The sequence below is a fragment of the Falco cherrug genome, chromosome 10 (assembly GCF_023634085.1).
Source record: "Falco cherrug isolate bFalChe1 chromosome 10, bFalChe1.pri, whole genome shotgun sequence".
Lineage (NCBI taxonomy): Eukaryota > Metazoa > Chordata > Aves > Falconiformes > Falconidae > Falco > Falco cherrug.
In genome coordinates this window covers 23094435-23122032 of record NC_073706.1, presented here as the reverse complement: position 1 = coordinate 23122032, position 27598 = coordinate 23094435, and positions in this window count along the sequence as shown.

Genomic DNA, 27598 nt, shown 5'->3' with positions numbered 1-27598 from the left:
ATTGTGTTAGATTAAACAGGGGAGCACTCTTTAGCAAATTCAAGCTAAAAATTAATGACACCAATCTGGTGATCTACTGAAAACCACAGTGCAAGATTGGTACAGCCACAGCCTTCTTGTTTCCCACTTCTTAGCATGCATTTCAGTATTTTCATTTAATAAACATTTCTGAGACACCAATTAAGAACTTATTTCACAGATATTTCTCTGTAACGCATATTTCCCCACCTTGTCCTGTCAGCTGTCTTTTATTGTTGTTATTTAGAAAAAAAAAAAAAATGTTGTAATTGAATGCACTAAAATTCCAAGCCGATCAGTATAAACCTATTGGGATACAACAGGAACAGTGTCACGTACCCCCAGGCTAGATTTGGTTAGGTACCTGGCCTCTCTCAGACATGATCCATATAAAAAGAAAGGAGAAGATGCTGGAAAATTATGTGTTCTTTCTGAGCCAAGCCACAGAGATAAATGTGCTGCAGCCCATTTCAAAATCTTTTTATGACTGTGATACCTCTGGGTCAGGGTCTGTTTTTGTAGAGCAAAGCAGATTTTGACAGAACTGTATCTCTTTGTGGCTGTAATAGAGTAATGTATCAAATTGGTGAACAAGACAAAATAGGATGCCGTTTATTTTCCCAGGTTCACTGAAAACCGTAGGGGTGAGTCATTACACAAATGAAAAACTCAGAACTAAAGAACTTGAATAGGGCAAAACCACCCTCATGTAACCTTGAAGCATCCTCCACTGGAATATACACTGGTTTACATCAGACAAACACGAAAAGGGAAGCTTTAAATTCCAAGCGTGACTTGACTCGCTATTAGACGTAACTGAATTTCTCATTTGTTAGGTAATAAACAGTTTGGTGATTACAGTTTCATTTACATGTAGGAGTCGTTTGCAGACTTCAGAAGGTCAGAAAGATGTTTCCAAAAAAACAGGGGCAAAATAAGGGATTTTGTAGTCTGTGATAATAAAGGCAATAAAATACAAGGAAGACTGGGGAACCTGGCTAGGGTCATGAATATTTTCACAAGCCTGCAGAAAACAGAGGAGTGACTTGCTGTGATGTTTTGCCAATGGACTCTAGCCTATGTTATTATTCACTTTCAAAATCTCTTGACTTCCAAGAGGGTACTGTGGCATTTAATTATACATGAATGTGCATGACTAAGCAGCCCTCAGTACTCTTTTTTTTTTTTAAATCCCCAAATAATAGAATTTTTATTTCAGATAAGCTTAAAGAAAAAATTGATCTGTTGTATTATTCTGAAGGATAATTAAAAATCGCCAAGAACAGAGCAATATATGCTTAATAGGAATTTTGTACAGTTAATAATCTGCAGATTTCTAATCCTTTTCAAGAGAAATATGAAATATTCTCCAGAGAAAGCTTGCTGTCCTGATTAGGTAAATGCAAGAAGTAGTATTCTCCTGTAGGAAAGGATGTGTGGATCACATCAACTCACCTTCACATATATATTTCAATATTTATACAATATGTATTTTTATACAAGCATACAAAGAAGTGTTTATTATAAAAATATTACACCTCAGGCTTTTAAAACATAATACCTCATGTCAGATTGCACCAGAGACAGAAGGACAACCCAGAAAGCCTAATGAGCCAGTAACAAAGTCTGCGTATGAAGTGTAAGAATATCACAAATTTAAAAGACCTTCCAGTGCGATTTTTGCTAATGACTCGCAGTTAAGCTCCAGGGCTCCAGCAACATTTATTTTCTTGCCTTAAGTAGGGAAATCAGAGCAGTGCAAACCCAGGAATGAATGTTTCTCTCTGGTCTGGTTCGCTGCTGAATCAAAGCTCCCTGCGAACCAGCCTGAAGAAGAGTGTGTAACAAGTAACATGCATTGGGAGGTACAAGCTGCCAACTTTTTATGAAAGGCTTACACACGTTATATAGCTCATATTCCCATATATTCAACTGGTTATGGCAGAATTTTGGGATAAGGCTTCTGATTTACTTTCCAGAACCCAAGTTACTCTGCTGCCTGTATTGTCCACTGAAATAACATGAAGATCCATTTGGACCCTGAAAAAAACCTTAAACCAGCTATTTCAGTGCAAGGCAAAAGAAAACGAGAAAAGAGAAATGCCTACGTGGAGCCACTCACCTGTGATCTCTCATTTAGGGGACAGGGAAAGTAACACCACTCACAACCCACCCCACCCCCCCACCCCCCGCTGCTGTCTTACAGTGGCGTTGGCGGGGGGCATGGAATGGAGCACGAGTCATCATTTTCCACAGGGAAGCTTGGACTGCTGTGGGATCAGGCAGAGAGAATTTAGCTCGGCACCCCGAATTTCCAAAGAGCGCTCTGCTACAGAGCGAGGTTATATTTCCTTTCTTTACAGTTCACGAGTGTACCACATGTAACGTATGCAACGCGGTAATTCAAATAAATTTTTCATAAGATAAAAATAACTCATTATGTCCCAGCCAGCTGCCTACTAAAACTAACCAGAAATAAAAAAAGTTTCAGAGAAGGAATTCCATTTAGTTTTTGGAATATTTCCAAGCCTTTTCTTAGATACATGAACAGCATCTGCTTATCTGCCTGACAGCGGTTACCATATGACAGATATTCCAGCACAGCACTCCTATCCTGAAGAGAAATGTGTACAAGCATTTCACGAAATAACCACAAGATCAATGTTTAGTATGAGAATTTTCCAATGCTTTTCCTCTATTTAATATCCCAAATGAGTACAAGTAGATGTCTTATGTCCTATAACTGTACAGCTACAAAAACAGAATGTGAATGACAGTCTTTCCCCCATCTGGGAAAACTAAAAACTGCATTACTGCTTCTCGGCTCTGAGAGCAAGACTGGTACAGCTACAAAACAAAGACTGAGTGATGATATACTGAACACTATTCCCACTGGGACTAATGGGTTTTGCCAGAATAACGCAGATTAACGCAGTGGTGCGAGGCACTAATGCCAGGGAAGCAGAACGGGACCAAAGGGGAATTCCTGGTGTGCAAATTCCACTTTGTGTTTTCTGGATCCTCTCTTAGAACCCGCACTTCCAACTCTGTGGAGGTTTTGCTTTCTAGTAGTACAGGAGAAGCAAGACTATTTCTCCACTGTTTGCACACACTGGACTCATCTCTGTGTTGCAAGCAAACGGCCTTTCTGAAGTCCTCACTGTCCATACATAGCATCTGCTTTCAGTTTGCCCTCCAAAGCCACCAGCCCAAGCCTATTACCACCTGCCTCGATCAATTAGCAACTAAGGTCATGCCAAGAAGTTCTATCCAGAGTCTGAGGTTTCAGAAAAATCTCTCCTCCTGCAGCTAAGGAAAAGCAATGCAATTTGCAAATGGATTTAACACACATTTAACTATAGCTATTAAAGTATTACATAGTTATTTTAGTGTATACAGCCACGCCAAACTAGAGCCCCGTTTGTTGTGTGCTATAGAACCAAAGCCAGTCTCAACACTCCTGTCTTGTCTTCCTCGTCTCTCTGGATCAGGCAGAGATAAGAACATCCTTGGCAGAGAAACGAGGTCCAGACACCACGAACAGAATCCATGCAGAGGTTCCTTCCCACCTTAGCTACTACTCAATTGTGGAGTCAGTTCAAAATCCACAGGACTTAAATTTTCCATGTGAAGATTCTTCAGGCACGTAAAACTTTGCCTAAAGCATTTCCAAGAGCTACACAAGTCCTGACAGTGCCCATCAGTAGGTGCCCATGTTTCTAGATTCAGCTTTGGCAAATCTGGGCGCTCTGGTATCCGCTGCCTTTGCCAGGACCCACGTTTGGCACCTGATCTGCAAGTGTATCTGGTGGACGAGGTGCCAGAGAAAGAGATGGCGATGGTGCGGCTCTGTCTTCTCTTCTCATCCCTCTTACTGCCAGCATTAATCCAGCGACAGAAGATATGGCAGATGAGCTCAGCTCCATCCTTTGTCTTACTTAAGCTGCCACCTGCTACAGAAAATGTTTAAACCTCCAGATACAGGACAGCCTGAGGCAGGGAAGGCAATGGTATCAATCTTTTCTACCAAAGCTAAACGGCTTCACAGAGACAAATTAAATATTCGTTGAGCCAAGAAAAGGGGAAAAAGGATTCACAGGCCACTGGTTTGGGTATCTGATCATTCGCCAAGCAAACACAGCTTTCTGTGCTGCTCTACTGAATGCTTAATGTAAAGAAAGTGTTGAACAACACAGACATGGGGATGGATGTCTCCTTATCTCCCAGCTAACCAACAGAGCCACTGGGCTTCACTGTCATGCCATCTCTATTTGCTACACCAACAATTATTTAACCTTTCTACACCAGGGAGATCACACGAAGGAGACAGAAGCTTTTTCTGTCTATGAGGGTTTATCAGCGCTTCAGAGTATAATGTCCCTATGTCCAATAAAGCCAAAAAATTTCTGAACAAAATCAAAGCAATCAGAAACACCCACAGACAAACTGAACGGGCTCATTTATGAAAAGCTGACGTATCTGGTCACAGTGCAAATTAGTAAAGAACTACCTAGTTGGTTTTACTACCCCAAACTAAATACTAATGTTACCTGCAACTCTTACACATGATTATTAGCATAATAAAATATTTATAAGTAGTGGATGACACAGACCCTGACATTATTTTTTGTGAAACAGCATATAGAAATAACAGTTTCCTACAAATCTCAAAAAATAATCCCTACAAATCTCAGGTTAGCTTCAATTAACATACATGTGATCTGTTAGAAAAACCCTCTTGCAGTAATGAGCCACTAGGCATATAGTCACAGCAGGAATAGCCACATTTAAATTTCCTCACTAGGCTAATGAGAAGAAAGATCTTTGTTTATACTATAACCAGAAGTCACTGTAATTATTTTCCTAGGGCTAGCTGAAGGCAAAAAGTCCACTATAATTAAAGTACACTGGCTTTGTCAGATGTGTAAAGTCATTTCCAGTTTGGTGGTGGAATTTGGTAGGTTTAATCCCCAAGGACTTGCTCAGAAAATAGTAATTTAGGGATGATCTCTAGTGATGCATATAACAAAAATTAAGTTCTAAAAAAAAAAAAAAAAGTAAGAAAAAAATGTTCTGCCACTGGGCAGACTGCTGAATAAAAAGCTGGAGTTGCACTAGTTCCCTTTATCTGTATTTGCAAGCTGTTCACAAACAGCTAGCTGAATGGTAGGAGATGGTGCTTAAATATTCGCTTCACATTTACTGAAAAAAACATCGTAGTAGTTTGCTATCCAAATTGATAGTAACTATTTTCTCTAGAAATATCATTTTCCGATAAAAAATACAACCATAGGAAAAGGGGTTATTTGGGGTAGAAAAGAGCAGAACCCATGCCAAACTATCAGCTTTGTGCACAGACCAAGAAATGCTCCAGTGCACTGGAATGCAAATTTTATCAAGTCAGTCAACACATTTCAAATAAATGTCATTTTCATGCCCCCTTTTTTCATACTTAAGCGAACTAGGACCAAACAAGCAATAGAATACCAGTGAAATAGAACTAATAAACCAGAAATTACATGCTTTTTTTTTCTTGCAATGTATCTCCAGGGCATCAGAAATTCAGCTGTGGTCACTGAGGACTCAAACCCATTAGAGTTTTGTTTGTCTCTGCTGTTATGTGGCACAGATTGCAATACACAGCTCCATGAGGAAAGTGATTTGGAAGAGCACAAAGGACTCCTCCTCCCATATGTATTAAAGAGCACTTCAATGATCAACCAGATCGTCAGACCACTGACTTTAAGCATATGATAGCTGGTAAGTAGGTCACAGCAGCACTCCAGAAGAGCTACAGTGAGCAGGTTGATACAATTCAGTCTTATTCAGACCGACAGACATAGAATATTTCTCAGGCTCTGGGATTTACAGAGGGAGGTTGGATCCTCAGCTATTACAAAGCATCATAGTTTCATTCATATCAATGATGCAGGAAGCATGAAAGCCATTTACACTAGCCAAGGATCAAGTCTACAACACCTGGCTCATGGCCACCGAACAGTTTACAAAGCTTTGAGTGAACTCATAAAGTATTGCCCAGCAACAAAAAAGAAATCCACCCCTGTCCTTGAAACATGCGGTTTTAATAGGAATTTTGCTTTGAGATGAATATATAAACCTAAAACTGGAAGGACAACAGTGACAGGGATCACTGGTGCATAAAATCAACTGAAATAAAAGAACTGAAACCATGATTTTTATGACATGACCCACATGCCTCACTCAAAGCCTGGTTTTAAAGATTAAATGGCTAGTACACAGTGTTCAGAGGATCATAAGGCCTCCAAGACATAGGATGGAACAGCAGGAACTTGGAAATTGCACTTGTTCTTTGAGAGAAGTGGAACCCATGGCAATGCTTTAGATGTGTAGAAAGTATTGTTAGTTAATATGACCCAGATATCTAATTTGCAGTCAGGCTAAAAGTGAGGGAAATGGTTTAATAATTGTCCTTCCCCTTACAGTCTATCAATATTTATTTCGTTTGGTTTTTTTTTTTTAAAAAAAAACCTCTTCCTATGTTTTCACACTTACATTTTCAATATGCATATATGTGTGTATGAGTGCATGCAAGCTGTGCAAAAACTCAAGCAGCATCCAGTACGTTAAGTTATTATGCACCACGGTGAGCAGGGTAGCCCCATTTAATCGTGAGAACATCTGTTGTCCAGTCAAATAAATAGGGAAATGAAAAACATATATAGTTAATTTTATCATTCCAGTCACTTACTACAAGCAAAAAGCTAGCAAAAACATTTAGAGCGTTGACAGATGCCTTTAATCAGCCCATAAAGAACACCTGAACCACGGGTGGTGTGGGGTAGGGTACACAACTGACGACGAAATGGTCATGCAGGCCCTGAACGCCCAGATAAATTGAGAAGGGATATTAGTTCATTACCCTGAGTTCCTGTAAAGCCAAAGGCTTTAGTCTTTCGCACCATTGGTCCTGCACTGAATCCAGTAATGCGCATTTGATAAACTGCATCTTCCACGGGTGCGGTCAGTCTTGAATTAAAACAACATTTTAAAATGAGATTATGTAAAGAACCACAGCTTCCGTGCTAATTAGCTCCAGTGGTTGATTACCACATTGCATTGAAGAGGGAGAAAAAAACCAAAACAAAATAAATCTGATTCCAAGACAAACTTGTCAGGTTCCAGCTTCCAGCTGCTGGGTGCCACCTGACCAAAGCACTTTGGTGATCTGTGGGTTGATTGTTTGGGCTTTATTGGTTTTCCTCCTGTTACATTTTTATATATTCTATCACTTCTCACTTCTGTTTTCTTCTTTGATTTTAAGCTACCAAATAGCCTGACCCTTCTCTCATTACAAAGAATTTTCATCTGCCTTCAAAATGTCAGACCTTTTTTTTTCCTTTTAGATCATCGATTGCGCGTCACAACATTAAAAGAAGTTACTGAAAACTCAGCACCATATACCAGTATCGCCACTCTCATTAGTGCTGTAAAGAGATGAATCGTTTCCTTGCTCCTGTTTACTACTCCCTTATTCATCCCCCTGCAGAGCATCTCACCTTGACTGGTTACAGCATCACACAGACAGCATATGTTCTCTTACACCCAGGTCCTTTTAGTTGCTGCCTTCCAGGGTAATTTCTCATTTGAAGTAAGCTCACACTCCTTATTTCTACAAGAATTGCTTTACATTTGGTGTATTTAAAGTTTATTTCTTGTTGCAATGAACCTCTATTTATCATTCTTTCAACTGTTGATTTATCTGAACATTTGCCCCATATTGATTTGATAGCTACGGTTGCAAAAACGGTATAGCTGAGCCACGGTAAACTTAATAGGACGATTCCATATAATCTATTCTGGAGTCCCGGGGACTGCTAACATCCATCAGACCAGGAGCTCAGAGCACTTCTGGCAAAGACAGGCCATTCTGGCATGCCCACAAAAAGTAAGGAAGCACTTGATCTTTGCTATAAAATAAAGTAACAGCAAGAGAGCTCTCTACTGTACCGTCAACAAAGGTATGTGAAAAAGAAAGAGAGCTCAGGAGCCACGAGAGGTTAGGCTACCCCAAGTGCATTCATCATGGGGAAAGTGTCCATCCAGCTCCCAGCTGCCACGCTGACGCTAGTCTTACACACGGAACAGCAAGCAGCATTTGAATTGGTTTTCTTCAAAAGACTGAAGATTTCAGGCTGGGTGGACTCGCTTTGTCACCAGAGGAAGCCACGAAGCGGATCAAGGAGAAAGCCAGGGAGTTCATTTTCAGGCTGGTCCCCAGCCCAGCTCACAGAAGAGGGAATGGCTGACATCCCAGCCCCAGCAGGTACCAGACATGAAGCACAGGGACCCACCAGGTGAGCTGAGCCCTGCCTTGGGACGCAGTCAGGCATAGCATGTCACATCCTAGAGACGTCAGTGAGGAGCAGCATCTCAGTAATTCTCCTAACTATGAACAGAAAGGAGTGACTTTCTCACTGAAGAGAAATTCATCATCTGGCCCGCTAAGCATGGGAGGTAACTTAAGAAAGTCAGGACAAGGCCGCCTACCACACACTTATCTCCCAGATGGCCACCATCTCCCTGCCAGCCTTTGGCCGCTGTATTTGCACCAGTACCAGTCTAATTCTGACAAGAACTGGTGCCAGCCCAGCACTGATGATCAAGTTTGCCGCCTATCCCTCTGACCTGCCCCACACACTGCTCCATCAAAGCCGTTTATAATTATCACCATACATCTCGCGGATCCATTGGCACTGCCGCAGAACTGCCTACTCAAGGCTATCTTAGTGCTGAGTAAAAAAGGAAGGAAACCAAGCCTCAAAGAAAATGGTGCAGGTGATTATTTTGTGCTTGGCAAAAGCAGCAGCAAAAGCTCAGCAAATCGTTCTCGTACAGCAAATCCACAGGCAGAGCTGCAAACAAAGGCTCAGCTCAGCCCTTGACTCTCACACATTGTCCCTGCCTTTCTTCCTTTCCCAAAGTCATTTTGAAACAAAGCAAGCAATAAAGGATTTAAGTGCTTTGAAGTGACAAGAGATAATATTAATGCTTGTTAATCAAGTGTTTAAGAAAACTAAATAGTGCAGGAAGCTGCCTGTATGGACTATATTTTATTTGAACTGACTTAATCTATTTTGCTTTATGAAACAGTTGCCTACATTAGAATAAACAGAAGAATTAACGCAGTGCCTTAATGTCCTGGTAATCTTCAACTGTTCTTTACAACATTTGGTGGGGTTTTTTTCCTTCAGAATTTCAAAATAATTTCTAATAATTTGAAACATATTCCCAAGCAGAATCAGTCTGCCTCTGCTCGGAGCTCTGCAACTCCACCTGGGACTTGCTTCCTTTCCCATGTTATTACTGCAAACAGAATGTCTCCTAAACTAAGAAATCCAGCATGAAAAGATACTTCATTACTCTGTATGGTGATGAATACCAAATTTCCCTTGGGCTGTCAGGAAGTGGAAGTTTTCTTTATCTGTGTATCAAAACAGCAGTCGGATTTCAGGAAAGCTGCTTACAGAGGATTTTCCCCCCCACACCTTGAAGTTCTTTACAATTATGAACATTTCAGGACAGGGAGCATATATAAAACCATTTCAGATAGTTCCATTTTAAAGATGTCACAGTCACTGTAAGCAATTTCTCTTCCCCAAGACAACTTACACAGGTTATTTTCAAATACTATTAATCTTTATTGAGACTTCAGTGTGGTTTTGTATCAACACTGTAAACAACTGTTTGTCCTGAAAGTTGTTAATTACCTTTCATCAACAAATCCGCTTATTTATTGCTATTCACAGTGTTCGTTCCCATACTGGCTGACATGGGAAGCCAGTTTGTTTTTTTAAAACTTTATTTTACTCATTCAACTTTTGTTAAAATAGCATTTATGTCAATCAAATTAATTACACTCACATTTCCCTTCCTTCACATTTGTATCTCACAAAATGATGATGGGAGAAAAACAAAAGCACCTTTTTAGACCTTTGTATGTTTGTATTTGTCCAGCTACTCCACACACAGACATTATTTTCAGACAGGACTTCAAAATATTATCACCATAGTGATCACAGATTGGAGCTAGAAGCACACAAACTATAAGAGAAACATAATAAATATAGGATAATGATCAGCAGGAAAGTTTCCCCTGAAGCAAGTAAACACGAAGTCAGCAAATATAAATCATAAAAACTATCTGCCGTGTCGCTTTGGTAGAGCCTAAGAGTACTGCTTTACAATAAATACCTTTCAGTTCACAATTCATAGTCACGTAAACACCTTGGATTTGCATCGAGCTACAAAAAGTAATACCCTAATACACCACCTCCCCTGTCGATCAGAGGTTTTGTGCAGGAATAAGGACCTACACTGCACTTGAGCATAAGTTTGCTGAACTGGCTTTGCTCGTTTATACTGTGCTCTTAGAGGAAATAGTAGATCAAGGAGGATCCTTAAACACAGAGCCCTGTTATTAAAAGCTCTGCATTTCTCCAGGCCAGCTGCACACCCTGCATCACTGTGATACATCATCTACCCTGCCCTCTAGTAGATAGCCAAGACTTTCAAATGCATTAAGAATGTATTATAAAAACCCACAAAACCAAACATGTAGGAACAGACAATATGGACAGCGATCCTTTATAAACAGATGATGAACAAAACCATCACAACTTCCAAGGTGTGAACATTTTTTTCATTGCAAGAAGGGAAAGCAAAATGTCATTACGAATTTAGAAATTAAAAGCTTCTGCAGAGTCATCAGAGAAACCGATTATCTTGACACATGTTGAAGACAAACGTGACAGTTTTTATTTATAACCTTACAATCAGAAGCTCAAATAAGCAAGTGATCAAAAATGTAGTAAAACTGTGGGTTAATGACAGTATTAAAAAAAAAATAGATTAAGAAGTCTTCTAGATTCCTGATGCACACAAACTGTTCTTTGTGATTTAAGGAACTTGACACGTAAATATAGAGTACTCAAGAAAAATATTACTTTTTCAACAGCAAAGCTAACCTGCTGTATCAGAATAATGGAAGAAATAAGATGATTTCAGCACCCTTTCATCATCTACTGAATATGAATCTACAGCGATTCTTGTCTCCATGCATAAAATCCTAGCAAGTTTCCCCTGAAGCGAAAGATGAAAGATATAACACACGCCTATCCACCAGTGAGGTTCAAGCATTCTGAAAATCAAATCATAAACCATGGTGCCAAGTTTACCCTCTTTCAAAATTCATTAGAAAACCTTTTTTTTTTTTTTTTTCCTGGTGTTAACAGAGAAAGAAAAATCTCCTTCCCAAGATACTCCCATTCTCTATTAAAATGCATATTGCTTACTTTTCTCTTTAGTGAAAAATACTGTTCTCTGACAATCTTTTAAACATCATTCATATATAATGGATTTCCCCAAAAATCAGTCTTGATACTTTGCGATCACAGTGGTTAGCACTGGCAAGACTTGTTCACAACATCCCTGCTGTCTTCCATCTTGTTTCAGGCTTATGGCACATTTACATTAGCCAGATATTTATCAGGATTTTTAGATACATTCAAAGTTCCTCTTCTATGTTCAAGGAGCAGCAAAGAACATATCACGATAAATAGCATGACACATCGGCATCAATCTACCCACAGATATACATGACTCATTAAATTTCCTCCCAACATGAACAAATTACTGCAAGGGAGTATAACAATAACTCAGCTCTATTACTTCCAGGGTTCCAATTCTTTGTATCCCTTACTATCTATCTATTTCTACATACTACATCATTGTAAATGTATTCCTATTGTAAACTGCTCCCAAAGGCTATGTGTACCCTTGCAATTTAAATGGCTAGGAATTGAAACGCTTACAGATGGAACTCTAAAAATCAACTTCTGTCTTTAAAAAAAAGAAAAGAAAAAACACCAAAAAGAACATGCCCTCAATTAGAGCACTTTTTATTTAAAGCATAGCTCTGAAAATCTGTAGCATTTGGCTATCAGTCTCACAAAAACAATCTGTTGAAAGATTTCCCCTTCCTGCTTCCAAGTGGACCAGAAATACACACAATCTGCTTTGTGATATTTTAGTATTTCTCATCTCTGCTGCATGAAGGTACATTAATATATTAAGGCATGCGACAACTGGTTTGGAAGAGGACAAAGATTCTTCCCATCCTCAGAAAGCATGGTTGGATAAACCTACTTGTATTTTTAAAGGAAGAAAGCACCACCAAAGGATTACTTCAAAATGAAAACTGTGTTGGCGACGTCGCGGGCAGTACTCAAATCCCTGATCCTTCTAAACAGCAAGAACTGTGCCGGGGACCCTTTGCAACCTTGATTGTTAAGACAGCCCCAGGCTCTTGGACGCTTTCAAATCATTTCCCAGTTTAATGAACTGTTCATTCCACAGTAGTTAAAATCATTTCTGGCAGAAATCCCCCCGCTAATGGAAACACTGGAACTCATCTTTTAAAGGTAGCAAGGACAGGGCAAGTGAAGTAAGTAACATCATGTCTGAGGTAGGGAATCTCCAAAACAATGCTATTTTGACAGCTCTGAAAATGCAACAGATAAGCTGGTTAAATGATGACATGCCAGAATTATTAGTACTACATCACTAGAAACCCTTGGGTGTACATTCTCCTAATCAGAACTTAAAAAAAAAAAACAAAACAGTTTCAACTCATAAATGTTTGTTGGTTTGTTAACTTGTTTATCGGTGAGCTACCAGCAGCTCCCCAAAACTAAGGATTAATAGATTTAACAATTGCAAACCTTCAAGTTGCGAATGATTTGATCTCAGGACAACTCTAAAGGCCTGGGCTGTGCAGGTCTCACAGCCAAAGCCGAGCAGCACAAGTTCGACACTCTGTTGTGCTCTCCCCACATCACTGTAAGCCTGGACTGAAAACCCAAGGACCACTCTTGCCTCACACTCTTGCAAACATGTGTGACCGACAGTTCACACCCAACTGACGTTATTCTTGAGCAACCTGGGCTAGGGAAAGGTGTCCCTGCCCACAGGCGCGGGGTTGGATCTTTAAAGGTCCCAAACCGCTCTATGACTGCACTAAGTACAGGTGCCTACGCGTGATGTTAGGCATGTAAAGACCACACTTTGTTTTTTTCCTCTCATAGTTCCCATCTTTTTAATCACCAAGTCTAAAGCCTCCATCAAAGCACCAGTAAACTCAAAAATTTTAAGCTGGATAAGCCCACTCCTCCAGAACCAAGGTGAAGGCAGCTAAATCACAGGCCTTCCGACCACCGCTCCTTGTCCATTTCTATAGCCAGCCAAATGCCCAGCGGTACGGTTTTGGGGGTTTTTTTTGTAGCATAAAGACTTGCAGTGTCACAGTCCTGATACTTTTTCTCCTTTTCCAGAAGCAGCAGAGTATCCTCAAGGTGCAGCCAGCAACATTAATGCACGTCCACAGGCAGCACTTGGGGAAATGTCTTGTTGCAGCTCTTATTTCATGGAGCCAGTTTCTCTCCTGCACAGATCTGGCTGGATTCAGAGAAAGCGATAGGAACGCGTCTGCCCTTTGACTGACTGTTTGTCAGAGAGACTGACACATTTAGCTTTGAAACCTGCCAATATTTCACAGCCTCTGGAACAGACAAGCTGCCAAATTTCCTTTGGGAGAAAGAAAGGAGGGGACATACATCCACTGAATAAAAATTACTAATACAGGGCTGGATCCAGCCTCAAACAAGCAGACTCTTCACTGAATAAGGGCTACAGGTCTTGCCTTACTGATTTTAGGTGGAAAACAATTCTAGGATTTGGCCCTTACATTTAAGCGTAAGACTATAAGATTTACTTGCCTAAAACCAATAAAAGACTGGAAGTTTGCATGAGCACAAGATGCATACAGAACAGTTTCAACGCCTGAAAAATAACTCATCAGGCACACAACCGTTACACAGACCAGCAGCCATCGCAAGCTCGTACTGTTTAATGCAACAGCATTAAAAAACCGGGCTTGCAATGCTGCAAAACATCACAGAGCTTTGTGAAAGGCTTGTCAAAAAGCACTCACTGTGATGGGTAGCTTATTTCATTTTTAATGACATATTATACATAATAAATCTATTTATATGGAACAGCCAATACAGGAGAACACGTAGATGAAGAACAGCAATTGCTTTTCAACAAAGGAATCCTCCTTTTTCTCCCCAAGTTTCTAGAGATCTCCATGCTTCAGCATGGAATTGCCTTCCACTGTGCAAGGATCCCTGGCCCACAGAGAGTCCTTCCAAGTCTGGGATTTAGAGCAGAACAAAGTGCGAGCTTGCAGCACAAAGCTGGTACTGTCCAGAACTTTTCACTGAGATTAGGCACCTTTAATCCTTGCCTTTCAAGGTATAGAGGGGTTCCAGAAAGGGATTTACGCTTGAAGGAGCCTTTCTTCCACAAACTGAAGTGGCTGTGAGCGCAGCTTGAACTTGTCCTAAGCAGAGACCAGTTCTGCTTTGGCAGGATTTTCTTTTGGGGGTGGGGGAGAATTTGGTTCATTTATTTTATTTTTTTTTTTAATGCACACAGAAAATACAATTTAGATAACAGCGGATAAGCTTTCTCTGACTTTTGATTGCAAAACCTATTTCTGTTACTTGCAACTTTGTCAAGCTGAAGTTTATCAGCACAAGGCAGAAACCTGACATAGCTGTTTCAGGTTTTTTGACAGAATCGCCTGAAATGTTACATTGGTTTCACAGAAAAAGGTGGGAGAAGGAACCATTCATAGATGTAGAAGAGAAATTACTTCAGCAGGTGTTTTAATGCAATGTTTTGAAAAACAGGTCTCCACATTCATCATAAGGGTCACCTTTCTTGTCAAGGAATCGGCTTGTGGGGAACATTCTTGAAGTAGGAAAAAAAAAATGAATCCACAAAGATAACGAAGAAATGAGCTACTGAAAGAAATTACCACACCAAGGCTTACTGCTGCCTTTCAAAAACCTTATGCTAATTTACAGCTCCTCCATTTTAATGAAACCACACCAGCACCAACCTTTTTGACTGACTATGCCCCAGCCCGGCAGGGCAGGAGTCAAGCAGCTGCCAGGCACAGGATTTCATGGAAAGAGGCTACTCCAGGTGTTTCAGCTGGACATAGGAAGAGCAACCATTTTTTCACCTTCACATAAAAATATGGGTTATCATAGCGAAGGGTTGAACAGCAGCAGAAACAGCAAGAGAAGAAACTGGTGCATCAGGAGGTAGGTCTGCCGCTGGGGCTGTTCACTTAGAAAAGACGTGTGGGGCAACCCCCCCCACGGCAGAGTACCACTTGCACACCCACACACCCCTTGCAATCCCACAGCATGGCATGAGAACAGGGCTTACCGGCACCAGCCAGTGACCTCCCACAGACCCCCAGGGGAAAGGAGTCTTTTTTTATTTATTGCCTTTTGCTGAGGGAGAGAAAAAGCAGAACACAGTGGAAGACCAAAATATTCTGAAATGTTAAATGTTAGGCAGCTAAACGAACGTTTTGATTCCTGTAGTCAGATGTGATTTCCATTAAAACAAAGAGGAATAATTCTGTTATCAAGTGGGGTAGCCTACCTGGTTGACTGTCCCCACATAGATTCGGGTACGAAATGCTAGATACTCTGAAGAGGATGAATCATTAGCTCAAGGAACCTCGATTACTTTGAATTATCCAAATTACTGGCTAGGTTACTTACATGCCCGTAGGCATCCTCCCCCAGTGTTAGAGCCTTAACCTTTAGTATACAGCTCTTAAGTCTTCTTTGGAAACACCGGGGACTTGCACAAAGGATTAAAGTCTTCACTTCCTCATAGTGGTCGAATTACTAAAATAATTTCAGGACAAAGCAGTAAAGGGCATCCAGGAGCAGGAAACCATGCTTTTCCATGCCTGCAGCCCAGGGGTTTGAAAGGATGCAGGTGCTAGAGAGCCACACAATGGAGGCAGCAAGCATTCCTATATTGTAGGATACAGTGCTAAGAGAGATAAAAGAGATAAATATCATTTCATTTGTTCTAAATCAATGCATAATTTCAAGAGGATTCACATTTGTATCTGAATACAATATTTACATTGTCGGTAAGTGTATTTTCTCGACAGATGTCTTATTGTAAACCCTGATCTGATTCAATCTGCAATCACTGGGGCTATTCACATGCTAAAACACTACGATGGATGATGCATTTTAAAGAGTAATTGAAATGGGAAATAAAATACCTAGTTCTGAGTCAGAAAGGCTGCATTACATACTGAAGGAGCATTAGGACTGAACATCAAGCGTTGTTATGGATGGAAAGACTCCATGTAGCTTTCCCTGGCCTCCAGCTTACCATCGAGCCCCTAAAGCTTCCCTGAGCAAAAGACACAACTCTGGTTTCATGATAAAAGCATAGCAGCAGTCAGGATTTGCCCCACCACAACGAGTATGTTGATGTCAACTAGGAATCTCATAATTGCTTTTATGTTTTAAAGCCTTATGAAATCTGGCTGAGATGACCATGTAGTTCAGGAGCGGTCACACCTGAGATGAGGTCCTTGGGCCTGGGGCATTTGTGGACCTCTTGTCCTCACTTATCTCAGCTGGCAACCCACACGCTGCAAGTCCTTTGCAGTGAAATATTAGTATGGCAGCCAATCTGAAAAATACTTCCGATTGCAAACAATAAACTTCTGGGAAAGAAATCGATATTAGATTAGCTGCAAGGTTAGTGCGCGGCTGTGAAGGACATAAAAGAAACAACAACAACACCCCCCCCACACAGAGCAGGTTACAGAAGACAAGTACACAAGGTCAAGATTCCATATTAAGGGCACCCTGTTCAAACCAGAAAATGAAACTCTGTTTTATTAAAGGCTTATACACACCTGCTTTGAAAAATGAACTCCAAAAATATTGTTCACACATGAGTACAGACAAAGTATTTTGCATTAAGAACACTCAAAACAGCCAACGGGAATTAGGCTGAGAAGAAAAGCCATAGTGAAACTAATGGGAAGGTTTTAAATGAGATTTTTATTTTTAAATTGTAATCTTTTGATGGGATTTTATGTCTTTTCAATTTAGTCAAAACTAAATAGCATACTGATCCCTTCTCAGGTCTCCTGGCAGGGAATACTGCAAAATTCAAGGAAACAGGATGCACTTCTTTTCTACTTTGATCTTCAGAAATATTTGCTCAGCATTTTGTCTGTTAAGTCAGGGCACCTCAGGTACAAAAGATGCTTGCAAACAATCTAACACAGGACCAAATCCAGCCCGAAAAAATTCTCTCAAATTGAATGAGCTTTGCATGAGGACCAAAAGGCTGAGTCCCAGATGTCACTCAATGGTGGCAATGCAACTTGAGGATGGTGTATTTATAAAGAAAGATTACAAGTATTTCATACGTAGAAGCATTTCCCCAGGTGCCTCCGTCCCGAAAGCGCAGTGATGAAGATGGAGATGGGTAGCGATTTGGTCTATGTAGGAAGCAGTAGGGTCAATGGCAGGACATTGCCAGAAGCACACAGAAACACGGTGTGGTGCCTTGCCTGGGTTCACAGGTCTGAGAGCCCACAAGAAAATTCAAGTCAGCCCCCTCACTCTAGCACCATACACCCCATCGGCTAACAGGCAGGTCTGGCCGTAATACAACATTGTGCAGTTTCCCCACTATACTAGGCACAGGTCTCCTCTGTGACTATTCTAACACAGCATTGATTGCTTGGGTCCGTGGACTAAACTCCACGAACATACCCATAGGAAGATCACTCTTTCAACAGAAAAAATCCCCGCTAGTAAACCAATAACCCAAATTCATCCTAACACCAAGTGCACAATTTGGCTCCGAGTCTTCTTATTTTCACAAACACAAACTTCAGCTTCTCAGTACGGGCCAGGGTGTTGCTTGAGTCCCTTAGCTTTATGATGCAACAGACAAAGGAGAAGGAGCAACATTAGACACTGACCAAGCACTAGGGGTGTCCATCGGCATCTGGCATGAACCCCAGCTTGAGCTTTGCTCTGCAAAGCACGCCGGCAGCACAAGCCTCCTTCACAAAACCATATCGACCAGTGACCACCTGAGCACCACAACCCCTTCCTTCCTCATCCTAAGGCTGTTACTTCCCTGGGCTCAAAACTTACGATTTCCTTTACCCTGGAATCTTGCCAGAAATGTTTAAGAGAGCTATTACTCAGGGACTATTCTTACCTGTTGGATCTTTGCTCTCTAACAAGGGAAGAGCAGTGCGACAGCACCTAGGGCAGCTATGCACCTTGTGCTGTACTGACACAATTATGTTACAGATGCTGCTGTTCCACAGAAGCTGAATATTCAACCCTTACTGCTGCTGCCGGCTTTTTATAAATAGACACGTTTCAGAAAAATCATTGTTATCTCCAGTTTATCAACTCAAACTTGGTGACAAGAAAGAACTGGGAGGAAGCTGTTTTGAAAAGACTCGCTAGAATAAGAATTATTCAGTGCAGGCCCACAGCTGCAGGCTGTCATGCGTGCTGAAGTCATTCTGTACCCACAGTGACAGCTGTGAACACTGGATTAGACTGTTATCGGTCTTTATATAGCATAAGGACTCTAGCTATAAAGTGATTTTGACCTCAGAAATGGCATTGCAGTACCTCACTTAAAAATACCCACCCTGAAAGCCTTGTGTTAAGCAGAGGGATAGTGAGTTGGGCATCAAAGCAGGCCCTGGCGAGGAGAAAGCCACACTTTGCTAACAAAATAAGGATTAAGTGTCTGTTCAATTCTGCTCTCCGGAGCTTCAGCACCTTGCCCTCGGCTTTTCCTCAGATCAAAGATCTGGAGCCTTTCCGAGAAGGTTTGAATTATGTGTTTTCTCCTAAAATAGGTTCAGGAGAAAAGGGTAAAGGCGGGATGGAGATGGATTTTTAAATAGCAAGCACCGCACACCCTTTCCCTAAGCACGGGCCAGGATTGAGGCACAGGCCAGGTGGTAAAGGATCAAGACAGGACTCAACTTCCTCTTCTTAAGATTTAAAACAGTACTTCCAACCCCTCAAGACGATTTTCTGACACCAAGTCTCTGATGGGAAGGCAAGAGAGGAAGCACTGATGCTGAGGATCTGTTCTCAGAAGTGATGTTTCTCCTGTGACCAGAGCAGTCATACAAAATAATTCACTTCTGTCCACAGTTCAGCTGAGTTCCCGTAAAAGCAGAACCAAAGCTTTCCCTTGCCCTGTTACACACACCAGGCATCACATATTTTTTCTAATCCCCACGAGTGACATCCTCACGGACACAATCCCAGGTCCCTACAGCTCATATACTCATGGGGGTTCCAGCTTTACCTTATGCTCTCTTCTCCTGAACAGTCCAAGCCATTAGCTGACCTTAAACCTCTAAGTATGGATGGATGGATCAAAAATATTTTAAGGCCAGTATCTTAGGCAAACCACAACAGCTGTGATACCAACGGACGAGACAGAACAGCTATTTTCACAAGTTGACTGGGCATAGTAAAGTGAAATACAGCCACAAACAGAAAAAGAGCAATAGTTACTCTCTTACGAATGAAAAAAATAATTCATTTTTATTTCCATATATGCATGCATCTCTTGTAATTTAACAGAAACTCCAAAAGACGTTTCTGTTGTGTGTTTCACTGCCTATAGGCGAGAGCGTGCCAGGCTACATTTCACTCATCTGTCACGTTTAAGTGCTGGAACGACTCTGCCCGCAGCCAGTAACTTTCCACGTAGCCCAGTGCAGTTCAAAGCAGGTCACAGTCAGCCAAGATATGACTCATGCACATCTTAAATACCCAACAGGTAAAATTCATTCCTTTCCTTCCCCTTCCCTGCTTTGCTATGGTTTTACTAAAATAAAACAAACATTTTTCACCTCTTGTTTAAATTAAAATCTGCAGAACATCTGACTCACCTGAAAGAAAATGTCATAAATTGCATTATAGCGGAGTACCTTATGATGGAAAACCTTGTTGAAAGGTTTTATTAAAATATCAGAAAATAAATAGTCATCCTAAAGTATCTCCTGGCATTGAAGGAAGAGTTCTATACCTACAATACAATTTCAGAGAAGAGTTCAAAGCCCCTCTTTTAAAAACAGATAATTCCTTTAAAATATGCACATTTCTAATGTAATTTATGTAGAAAACCTTACTGGTTTCATTGCTGTTAAATGCCATAGGACTCTCCATAATGGAATTAATTTCGGAAAAAAAAATACCATTTAAATTTATTTAATCCCATGAATTAATAAAACCATTTTCTGACCTATATTAAAAAGGACAGGGCTAGCTAGCCTAAAACGAAAACACAACTCCTCTGAGATTTTATCACTAATTTGTAAATTACACAGCTAGTTTAATTAGACCTACATCATTAGACCTGAAGTTCAACTCAGACCCACATCTTTTCATTCACACTATCACTTCAAGATTATCCAAAATCTTGAAATGGCTCTAATTTCTTCTTATGGAATAGCAAGTATATAAATATTCTGTAAAATGCGTACATTTACAAGTAAACAGAAATGCAGCACTGCTTCTACTACAATTCACAGAAAGTCTCAAAAATGACACTTTCTACACCGAAGAGAATTTAATCTATGCAGTAATCCTAAAAGTCACTGTTCAACCAAGTATGGGGAAAGAGGTGAAACTTAATAGCTCTCAAAACAAGCTCTGCAAATCAGTTTAACAAGTTCAGTTAATCCAGAGATTAACAGATCCGATAAGAAGTAAATACAAAGCAAACCTCATTTAAGTGAGAGGAAAAATAGCAGGAGCTCTAAAAATGGAAGTAAAGCCCCAAATACATTAGATGGATTACCATGTGAAACTGCAGGATGCGCAGCCATCATAAAGCAGTTGTACTTCTTTCTAGAAAAATCTCAAGACAATAAATAATATCTCTGAAGAACAGCATCACCTGTTTCTATTCCAGTTAACATTTCCAACCTCTTAATTATCTTCTCTTAAAAGTATATGGGTGTATATATATACACACATGTCTTTTTCACACCCTCTCATTTGCAAGCCATTAATATGTATGTCATATGGAAGGAATACATATTATATCACTACCACTACCGAGACCTGAACAAGGCTGCGGGAGAAGCTAATGCGAGCAGGAATTTGTAGTTGTTTTAAGAAGTTGGTCCTGAGGTACAGGAACCAGGCTGGTGGTCCTCAGGAGCTTGGCATCCTTCCCCTTACTTCACCAGGACCCTCCTGCCGAGACTGCTGATACACACTGTCCCTCTGTTTCTCCATCCATAAAGCTGTATGTGTGCTTCCTTGACCTTGTTCTCAACCTTGGTGGCATAATACTGTCTCAGTAACAACTCTGCACATAAATGACATTGTGTAAGAGAACCCCAATCTATTTAGGATCACTAAGAAGCAGTCTTGTGTCCTCAGCATCCGTATTTCGTAATGGGGAGATAAAAGGAAAGCATGAGAGCTCATGGAAGCACAGGCTTGGAAACTAAGAACTCATTACCATCAGCAAGCCTCCAAGCTCCCTAGGTGCTAGAAACATGCAATTTCCTGCAGTACGGAAGGGCAAGCTTCCCTGCAGACGCAGTTCCCAGGGAAAGACCTTGGTTTTATTTGGATATAATGTCATATCATTGCTGTAGAACATGCAGTTAATGATAAGCAGCCAAAACAGACATATTATTAGAGTAAGTGGTCTTATCACGACCAGGAATCGCCCCATAGAACTGTTTTATGTGGATGAGTGTAAACATTCGCGTCTTACTGGTTTCACCAGGAGTGGATTTTATTGTAAATATTACTATGACATCAGCGGATACAAGATGTTATTCCTGTAGGAATATGGAATATAATTATTAAGAGAGGGAAAGTTAATTCTTCCTTTCATCACTTCTAATTCCTCAATTTAGACTAATAGCTCCTATTCTTATGGTGCTGATATTTTATGTAACATGGGAGTAGCTCTACATAGCTTCTTGTCTATTGTATTCCAGGAGTGAACAAAGAGTGTCTTAGTCGTAAGTTAAGTATCGTGTGACTCCAAGATGTATAAACACAAGCTACTTTACATTAAGCAGGAGGTAACCAAAGCAGATGGTATTCTGCTAATAATGAATTTCAGGGTAATTTATCAGTATCTTCCACCCTGAGAATGGACGCGTACGTAAAAGCATGGTGAAACTTTCTGAACAGCACAAAGCAAAGCACTGACCTCGGAAGCTTTAAGATTGTAAAAATAAATTATTACCAACCAGAATGACTCTTCAATACTGCTGAATTAATGCCTTTAAAAAGCACGTAGCTTTGTATTTGAAGATTTTAGGTGGTTAACAGAAGAAAACACAGATATTATCAGGCAGGTATGGGCTTTTAAATCTTGCTACATGAACTAGTCAAGAGATATTTTTACTTACAGGACTTCAGTTAAGACAAAAAAGATCTTGCTCGAGAGGATACATTGCAGTGTTTCATTAGGAGAACAGCAGTCAAACGAAGTGTCTTTGACTTGTTACCCACTTCTCCTTCATTGGAAAAGAAAGCTCTGGTAGAACTAGGGAGTACGTGAACACACTAAAATCTCACCGAAATAGAATTTCTTCACCAAAAGCAACTAAATTTAATAACATCAAGAAAGAGCAAATGGTGTGACTTAACTGGAAGAAAACCATGCTCTAACTCATGGGCAACAGCAACTTAAACATAAAGACAATTGCAAAATCTTCTCCCCACCATGAAATATGGCATTTGACAGTTCACTGGGGCTTCATGAAATTTCTCATTTCATGTCATATCACTTGGGCCACAGGACAAGATCTTCCCCACGAAAGACATCAAGGTTTTTCATCTGCTCAGTTTTGAGCCAGAAAGTGTGTTCTTCAGGTTCTAAACTGGTTTCTGGCAATTGTAGTGCATAAATAGGCCACAGGAAATTCAAGAATGAAAAAAAAAGCCACCAAGCAGATATTATTAATAAGTAAGAAAATACATAAAGTTTACTTTAATGGTTACCTTAACGATATGTGTTCTGTGCTACTGTTCATACTTAATAGTAGGTTTTACACCATGAAGTCCCCAGGACAGCTTACTTTGTGGAACATCAAGTAGAGTTCTGGGGTCTTGTTCATTACAAACTTTTCTTTTGCCCAGACAATCAACTGCTGACTTTTAGAATTACATGTTAAGAACAGAGATAGAAGCCGTTCTTCAAATATCTAAATGCAATTCCTGAGACACTCAGAAACATCTGTGCTCAAATGATACACTGAGTATTTGCTTGCCATTGAATTCTTCCACAGATAATCAGATATCTAATGGTACTGTGTTGTTCCTCTTCTGTTTCTTACATACCAGCTTATATTTTCATGGTTGAAAGATATTTTCCACTGGTATTTTTCCAAGTCACGTCTTGGCTTTCTGGAGTGTGCTTACCAGCATCCCTCTTCATTTGCTGTAATTTGTGCTCTTACCAGCACCCAACAGAAGATGTGCCGCTATGATAGCGCTTGTCATAACATCACACTTGACACTCATGTGCATGCGTGTGGGCACGTATATATACACACAGAGAAAGAGAGAGGTAGTAAGATGCATAGATTCCCTTACAAGATTTATACATTTCCATTTCAAGTACCAAATATAAATATATTCCAAACGTAACGTATGTTAAAAGGCACCAGGCTGAAAATGCTGTGGAAAATCGTTTTCAGTTTATACAAGATATCAACAACGCTGCCTTGAAAGACACCAAGGCACACGTCTCATTTATCTGATGCACAACTACCATCTTGTGAGTACAGTTCGTAGCTGTGAGATCGGTCTCTGGTTTTATAAATTTCTTAAATACAGCTATAAGTTAAACCTCTCACCCTGGCAATCCAATTGCATTTTTTCCTTCTAACAGATATATTAAATACAAGCTGAAATTAGTCATTGACAAGTTAGTAACTAAAACCAGAGACAAATAGGAAGCATAATAGCAGTATTGAAAACACACCTCAGCAAGTCAGTAGTACAAATGTTTTGCAACAGTCAGTTAGAAAGATGCATTGAATTCATCCACAACAATGTGCTTATTACGGTTCTTTCTTTGTTATTTTGTCTATTTTCAGCAAGTCACTGCAGTAATAGAAAGACCCGCAGCGTTAACAGTTTCCACAGTGCCATATTAGTGCTTGATTGTTCTGGTAATGCTCATCTGTATCTCACACCGCTGCAGTTCAATGGCTCCTGTAATCTGGTATGAGGTTTTGATAATGCAGCCAACTATTTCAGTTGCACTTCAGATTCACACTTTGTGCACCTTCATTTTATACACTGCTTAAAATATATTGGGATAAACTTCGAACCTGAAATCATGCAAAATGTATCTTCATGATTAATTTACAGCCTGGTTTTCATTGAGATTGCTTGAGTCTTAAAAGATAAGGAGGAGAAGCCGGGCCGTTCTACAAAGCATGTTTTTCTACAGATGCCATTACTGTGACTTGTAGCAGAATACGTGTAATTTGTAGAAACATTTCTTTTGTAGTATGAAGTGTTGCTCATAAAGGAAGTCTGACTGATAAATGGGAATTACAATTTTCTCTAGGCTTGCCCAGTTATTTATAGTCAACTATCTGTTGGAAGTGACTCGCATTCAGTGTTAAGACTGATATCCCACCGAAAAGTACATCTCGATCTACAGTACCTGTGCATAATTGTTTTAATGCCGTTTTTAAAATTACAACTTGTTACTTGCATGGAACAAAGTCTGGCTGAATCCAAAGTCCACGTTCAATTGTACAGAATAAACAGGCAAAATGTTGCCATGGAAACATTACACTAATGAGATTCAGACTTGATCTACAGTTCACAGAAAGATGGCATTTTTTTTTAAATGCTGCAGCCAGTTAGCGAGCACTGCTTCTGAAGGTCCAGTCAAGAATATTTAAGTGAGAATCGGCATGAGGCAGTTCTGTTTTCCTCTTACTCTTCCACCTGCACAGCTTTTTCTCCACAATCAGTCATCAAAACTCCCACGTGTTCCCAGTGTTGATCAATATCTAGAGTTGCCGAGGGCTGACATCTTATCCTAGCACAAGTCACACCCCTGACACCTGGGTTAAGACCTTCATGCTAAAGAGCTTTGGCACACAAAAGTCTCAGGGCAGTCTGCGTTGAGCATCTGACTTGGGGCAGCCCAAATACTACCCGTAGCAGCTCAACTTCTTTGCTGAAGCTCCTCAAAGAAAAGCGGCCCGAGGCAAACACCCACATGACGAATTTCAGTCCAAGCAGCTCAAGTTTGGCAGTGTGAGGAAAAGATGAAACCCAAATCCTGTCATGATAAGTGTCAGGAAACTTTAACAGAGTGACAAAACCACTTCTGTCTATAATAAGCACTCGCAGAAATGCAGTATTCTTCCGCGGGGTCAGTATATGGACGGAGGGCTTTGCAAGATCACCCCTGACAAATGCAGTTAGAAAATTATAAGCAGCTGAGAGAAAAGAATGTGGAAGTTGAAAGGCTGGCGAGACACAAAACATGGGAGTATCAATGTTAAAATGTCACAGGAGGAAGGAACAAGGTTATTCAGCACTACTACATCGGCTTCCCCTGACAAGGTGGCCCCACGCCTCCTCTGTGGTCAGCGCCTCCAGCAGGGACCGCGGTTCCCTTCGCCAACAGCACCAAGGCATCCGCTCCCCAGCACGTCGTCAGTGCTGTCATCAGTGCTCCAACCAGCCCGTTTCAAACTAGCAAACTTTCTACCTCGGGGACAAAGCAAACTCTCAGCGTGTCTATAGCAGTGAAAAATCCCCGCATTACCCTCCAAGCAAACCTCTCACTTCTTGCCCATTAAGCATTTATGTGTGTCTATAAATACACACGTGCACAGGCTTCTGCTCTAGTTGAAAAAGTGCTTCCCTGGAAAGACTCATGGCCCGCTGCTTTGCTTTTTAGTTGGTAATCAGTAAGAAAACGCTTGATTCACCATGAATGCGTATCAGAAGACAGTAAAGGGCTGGGAACATGAAATCCTCTTCCCATTGCTATTCTCTTCTAGCACGGGATTAAAACATTAACAGTCCCAGAGACTGACTTGTCCTGAAAACTACGGCAACCATTTCTGGAAACACCAGTGAATAAAGACAATTTATTGCAACAAGATTTGTTGGCAACACAATACACAGGCAAAATTCTATGAGTTTACCACCTCTCAACTATTGCCTGAATTTCACTGTGGTTATGGGGGTGCAGCCTGTGCGGTCTGCACAACAATTTCTGCCGAGTCATTCCTAGAGCCTTCATTAATGTCACCTACACCAGGAAGCACACATTTATAAGGTCATTATGTATTATTCCCCACAAAACACACTATTTCAAGTGGAATAATAAAGAAATTACATGGTTCATTTATTGTTAAGCAACATACTAGAATTATATACATTTATGCTAACAGTCTGGCTAATGTTCTTCTTTTTACATATAGCTCTGAGAAGTTTAATTATTAAAATTTCCTAGAACTCCATTATAATGTGTTACCTATCAACTGTTACCTATCAACTGTTACCTTTAGTTTTCCAATTTCTATTTATTGGACTATGATGTGGCACTACACTGTAAATGAAGTCCTAAAATCATTACCTGTTAATTTATTGCTAGACATAGCCCATGTGTCTAGGTAAACTTTAGGTGTGTTCTTCTCTTGTTTCACAGAGATAATTAAGGCAAAGAAATATTGCTGCATTCGTGGAATCACACAGACAAGTTGATTCAGCCATGTGACTGAAGAGACCATGAAACATCAATATTGCAAATACATGCCAGAACATGCACCCATGGGTGTTGGTGACATAACAATTTACATATCACTAAAAGTTTTATCCTTAAGATCTAGTTTGATACTCTACACAAAAAGGAAAAGAAGGAAAAAAGATAGATTTCAGCCAAGTATGCTGTCAGATGCTCCAGCACCTGCTGACTGCAAATGTCAATTTTTGATGCTTCGTTTTGGTACAGGAAGCACATATTACTTTTTTCTTAAGGCAAAGGCTTAATTTTTAAGTCATATTTCCAGGATGAGAGAAGAAGAAATACATGTTTGTGTCCTTCACCTTTGGGGTTTCCCCTGCCCCTGTGATACTGATTTAAAACGGGTAAGTGAATCCAAGTGTTCCCCACTGAGACGATGCAAGGTGTTTAAAAGAAAACCAAACACAGACACAAACAGCACGAGTGCACTTACACATGAAAATACCATAGCCCCATAGAAGCTCCTGCTCTTTACACACCACCCTCTTTGCAAGGGGCCTAAGTGTTTCTCAAGTCTGAAGAAGCAACTCTACAACAGGACCCACACCAGCGAGCGGTCGACCTGTGAAAGACCCGAACATCAAAGTGTTGGAACAGATGTATCAAGGCAATCTTGAGCAGAACAAAATTTCAGCAAGATTATAATCTTTTAAAAGGGTACGTTAAAGCTATACCAGTCTCCGGGGACTACAGATGCTAGGGCAGGGAACAGAGCGTGAACTCCTCTGTCAAACTGGTGAGGTTTATTTGACATGCTGAAGCCAGATGTGAGAGAGCTTAATTCCATTCTGTACCCAAGATGTGAAACTGG